Source organism: Arachis ipaensis, chromosome B03 (genome assembly GCF_000816755.2).
Source record: "Arachis ipaensis cultivar K30076 chromosome B03, Araip1.1, whole genome shotgun sequence".
Classification (NCBI taxonomy): domain Eukaryota; kingdom Viridiplantae; phylum Streptophyta; class Magnoliopsida; order Fabales; family Fabaceae; genus Arachis; species Arachis ipaensis.
The window spans coordinates 134,308,247-134,313,518 of NC_029787.2; positions in this window are offsets into that span (position 1 = coordinate 134,308,247).

Consider the following 5,272-nt stretch of genomic DNA (forward strand, 5'->3'; position numbering starts at 1 on the left):
CGGGCTCACAACCTGTTCAACAAAAGCGACGAAAGCTCAGTCCTGAAAGAGCACAAGTCATTGAAGAGCAAGTACAAACTTTATTAGAAGCCAGATTCATAGGAGGTAAAATACCTTTTGTGGCTGGCTAACGTGGTACTTGTAAAAAAACAAAATGGGAAGTGGAGAATGTGTGTCGATTATTCCGACCTCAATAAATCCTATCCTAAAGACCCATACCCACTTTCCAGCATTGATACCTTGGTGGATTCAGCTTCAGGGTATCGGTACTTATCTTTTATGGACGCATACTCAGGGTACAATCAGATCCTGATGTATAAGCCAGACCAAGAGAAGACCTCCTTCATCACCCCCAAGGCTAACTATTGTTATATGGTGATGCCTTTTGGATTAAAAAATATTGGAGCCACCTATCAACGGCTAAAGAATAAGGTATTTTTATCCCACCTCGGTAAGTTAATGCAAGTCTACATTGATGACATGCTCGTCAAAATAAAGGAAGACACTAATATCTTGTTTGACTTAGCTAAGGTGTTCAACACAATAAAAAAGTATGGGATGAGACTAAATCCCTCAAAGTGCACATTTGCAGTGGAAGCCGAAAATTTTTTAGGCTTCATACTCACTCAGAGGGGCATCAAAGCCAACCCGGATAAATGTAAGGCAATACTCGAGATGAAAAGTTCAACTTGTCTTAAGAAAGTCCAATAATTAAATGGAAGATTAGCAGCCTTATCCAGATTCTTGGCAAGATTAGTCCTGAAGTCTCTACCACTGTTCTCAATACTCAAGAAAGGGTACCAAATTGAATGGACTAGAAACGTGAACAAGCTTTTCAAGACTTCAAAAACTTTCTGAGTTAACCACCAATCCTGACCTGACCTGTCTCAGGAAAAGAACTCATATTGTACTTAGTAGTTGCAAGTAGGGCCATAGCCTTAACTCTAGTCTGAAAAGATGAGAAGGGACATCAATCGATTTACTTTGTCAGTAAAGCCCTACAAGGGGCAGAACTAAAATATCAGAAGATAGAGAAGTTCGCATACGCCTTTGTCCTCGCTTCCAGAAGGCTATGACCTTACTTTCAAGCTCATACCATAAAGGTCTGAACTAGTCAACCTATGAAGCATATCCTCCAGAAAACTAATACTGTAGGTCGAATGTTACAATGGGCAATAGAGCTGTCCAAATTTGACTTAAGGTATAAAACTCATACAACAATCAAATACCAATATCTAACCAACTTTATGGCCGAATATACTGAAATCCAGGGAAGTCCTACAACTTGGAACTTATATGTAGATGGATCATCTAATAAATTTGGAAGTGGAGCAGGAGTCATTCTAGAGAACGAAGAAGAAACTCGGGTAGAACTTTCATTGAAATTCAAGTTTCCGGCCTCCAGCAATCAAGCCAAGTATGAAGCCTTACTCGCTGGCTTGAGTCTAGCAAAAGAAATCGGGCAGTAAAGTTAATTGTTTTTGTAATTCTCAAGTAATAACCTCTCAAGTGAATGAGACTTACCAAGCTAAAGATCCCAACATGAAGAAGTACTTGGAAGAAACACTCGAACAATTAGATCAATTTTCAGAAGCAGAGGTCTGACATATAACTTGAAAATCCAACATCCGAGCTGATGCCTTCTCGAAGTTGGCCAGCACCAAGCCAGAGGTCAACCATAAAAGCTTGATCTAGGAAACTCTTCACACGCTATCAGTAACCAAGGAAGTTGGCAAGTCAGGTAAAATGGCTATTTCATATCTAAGTTTAGGCTGGATGACTGTCGTTATTGAATACCTTAAATTTGGTATCATCTCTAAAGGAGAAAGGAAAGTAAGGAGGCTTATAAGGGAAGCACAAAACTACACCTTAGTCCAAAACATTCTCTATAGAAAAGGGGTACTACACTTCTATTAAAGTGCGTCCAAACCTCTAAGAATAAAGAAGTCTTAGAGTAAGTCCACAGCGGCATATTCGGAAACTATCTAGGAGCACGATCACTAGCTAAGAAAGTGATCTGAGCCAGCTTCTTTTGGCCGACCTTACAAAAGGAGGCAGCCGGCTTCGTCATGAAATGTCCGCCTTGCCAAAGGCATGCTAACTTTCATGTAGCACCCCCAAAAGAGCTCATTAGCATCACCTCACCTTGGCCATTTGTAAAATAGGGCTTAGACCTCCTCGGTCATTCCCACAAGCCCCCGACAGGTAAAATACCTCATAGTTGGTATTAATTATTTCACTAAGTGGATCGAGGCAGAACCTCTAACAATCATCACAGCTTAAATAAGTCAAAAATTTCTCTACAAGAATATTGTCACCCGGTTTGAAGTTCCACACTTTATCACCACGGACAATGGAACTCAATTAACTAATTCAGCATTCAGATGTTTAGTGGCAAGCCTCAAAATTAAGCCCCAATTCACGTCGGTAGAACACCCCCAAGCCAATAGACAAACAGAAGCTGCAAGTAAAGTCATATTGTCCAAGTTGAAATGCCGACTACAAGACGCAAAGGGATCCTAGGTTGATAAGCTCCCTCAAGTCTTATGTGCATATCAGACAACCCCTTACTCAACTACTGGGGAATCTCCTTTGCGACTTGCTTATGGTATAGAAGTCATGATCCATATAGAAGTTAATGAAGAATCCCCAAGGGTTAGATTATACGATGAAGTATGAAACATCCAAGCTCAAAAGGAAGAACTTGATCTCCTCCCAGAAGTCCGAGAACAAGCTTGGATAAAATAGGAAGCATTAAAACAAAGAATGGCCTTAAAGTATAACAAGAGAGTCATCAAAAGAAGCTACGCCACAAACAACCTTATACTAATCCGAAATGACATCGGAGCACCAAAATCGGGCGAGAAAAAGTTGGCTGTAAACTGGAGAGGACCTAACAAGATCACCGAAGTCTTAACAAAAGGTTACTACAAAATGTCCGACCTAGAAGGGAACGAGCTTCCAAGGTCATGGCATGTATGTAACTCGAAGATGTACTACAGTTAGAATCGCACGTTGCTTCTTGGTGTACTCTTTTTCCCGAATTCATGGTTTTTCCCAAGAAGGATTTTTCTAGAGGGGGTTTTAACGAGGCGCCATAGCAAGGACTAAGGGTTACGGATAAAGAAAACTATAAATAGCAAAGCAACTTATGTGAATCATTTTCTCATTAATGATATTTCATTTTTCTACTAATTTTTCACTAAAATGCACTAATTTAAACTCGAAAAACCGCGAAAATCATTGCTTGACCTAGGTGGTCGACAAGATAAAGCGACAAGGTCCAAATTAATGTAAGAAGTTATATAAGCAGATCATGATCTGACCTCATTAAAACTTAAAATGAGGCAAGCCCAAAAAGAATTACAAAATTAACTTATTAAAACCAACTACTTAAAGTCGGAGCGAAGCTAAGTAAGGGAAGTATACAGTCCCAACCTTACAAGAAAGACCAATGTCACAACCGACTTACTTTGACCGACATCTTTAGCAGCTTAACAAAATCAGTATCAAAAAGTTATCAAGTGACTTAACGGAAATATTTACTAAGTCACAAAAACTCTATAGAAACAGCTATGCCAACTAAAGACAATCCAAAAAAAGATGTTAAAAAGACATTTCTACAAAAAACCACCACAAATCAGAGTAGTGGAAAAAGGTTTTTTTAGCAAAGTATCAAAGCAAAGAAATAAAGTATCCAAACTACAACTATTACAAAGTAAATTGTTCATAAAGACCCATAAGTCGAACCATCCAAATTCTGAAAATTGAAATTAAGTTGGATGAGTCTGCTCACTGAAAGTCATATTGGAGGTATCTTCGGGCTACACGGAGGAAGTCGGGAGAGTTTCAGGCTGAGAGGGAATAAGCTCGTCTTCCATCCGAGTCAAAAAGCTCTGAGAAGCTCCCTCAGCTCAGACTTCCGGAGTCTTTGGGTCGGGCATATGAGTGAGTTCATCGTCTTCAGGCGCGAGGACAATATTCCCATAAACCACGATCATGTCAGGGCTAATGAGGGAGAGGTCCACCTCGAGAGATATAACTCGAAACTAGGCCTTCAAATTTTCAACTAACTCATTCATTCCTTGAGCTATAGTATCCTCCAAGTTTGCATACCTCTCCCTTGACTTGGCTACCTCATCTACTAAATCCAGGTTTTCTCCAAAGACTCTGGTATAGCTCTTCTCAGCCTTCTTCTTTAAGCCCTCCGCCATGGCACAAGTGGCTTCGGATTGCTTCACGCTCTCTCGAGCCTTGGTAAGGTTGGAAACAAGTGCCTCCTTTTCACCCTTCCACTCCTTTTTTGACTCCCTAAAAGATGCCACTTCAGCTTGCAGGTCGGCCATAGTGAGTCGAGTGGCGCCAAGGGGACTCTTCTCTAATTCCCTCAGCAAAGCCGAGCATACCACGGTCGTCCGAATTCCACCTCGGACAAGTACTTGAAGATGGTTCTTTACGGAAACATCATTCATACTAATAAAGCTATGTGAAAGGATGTGTTTCTTACAAAATTTCTCACCATCAAAGCTCGATTCATAAACGCTTCCCGACTCAAAAGTCTTACTTTTTTAGACTTAGGCTCGGGAAAAGGAGGCGCAAGAGAAATTATTTGATTACCATAGTTAGAGGGAGGAGTGAAAGGATGAGGAGTTGGATCGGGAGTAACCTTAAGGGAGGCAAAAGCACCTGAGTCCGACTTGGAAGGAGAAGAAAGATCGCTGACTCGCCAGCTTCTTTTAATTGAATAGTTCGGACAACATCATTCTTCCTAGCACAACGAAGAGTTTTCATGGCAGCCGACTTTCGAGTCATTTTTTCTGCACGATATCAAAGTCGGATCACATTAGCCAACAAAACAATCAATAAAATTGTATCTACAAAATGAAAAGAATGCTACCTACCTCAGATTGAATTTGGTTCGGATTTCCTAAATATTTTTTGGTGTCCAGATTAGGAGTTCGGCCCTAACACTCCTGGAATAATGCGACTACACTCTCCTCAACCTCATCCAAGTCATTTAAGATGTACTTAATAACTACAGGTTTTTCTCCCAATACAAGTTAAAAAGGGGCTCATCCCTCTCATCCAGAAAGAAAGGTCAGACACCCTCAACAGATCGAATTTTAAAGAAGTAATTTTTAAAGTCGTGGAAAGAGTCATCAAAAAATGGTAAAGACCTTTCTCTCTTGAATAGCTCGGAAGGAGATCCACCCCTGCGTCTTAGAACTAAAGGTTTGGTAAGTACAAAAAGGTAAAAAAAAAAAAAAAACTT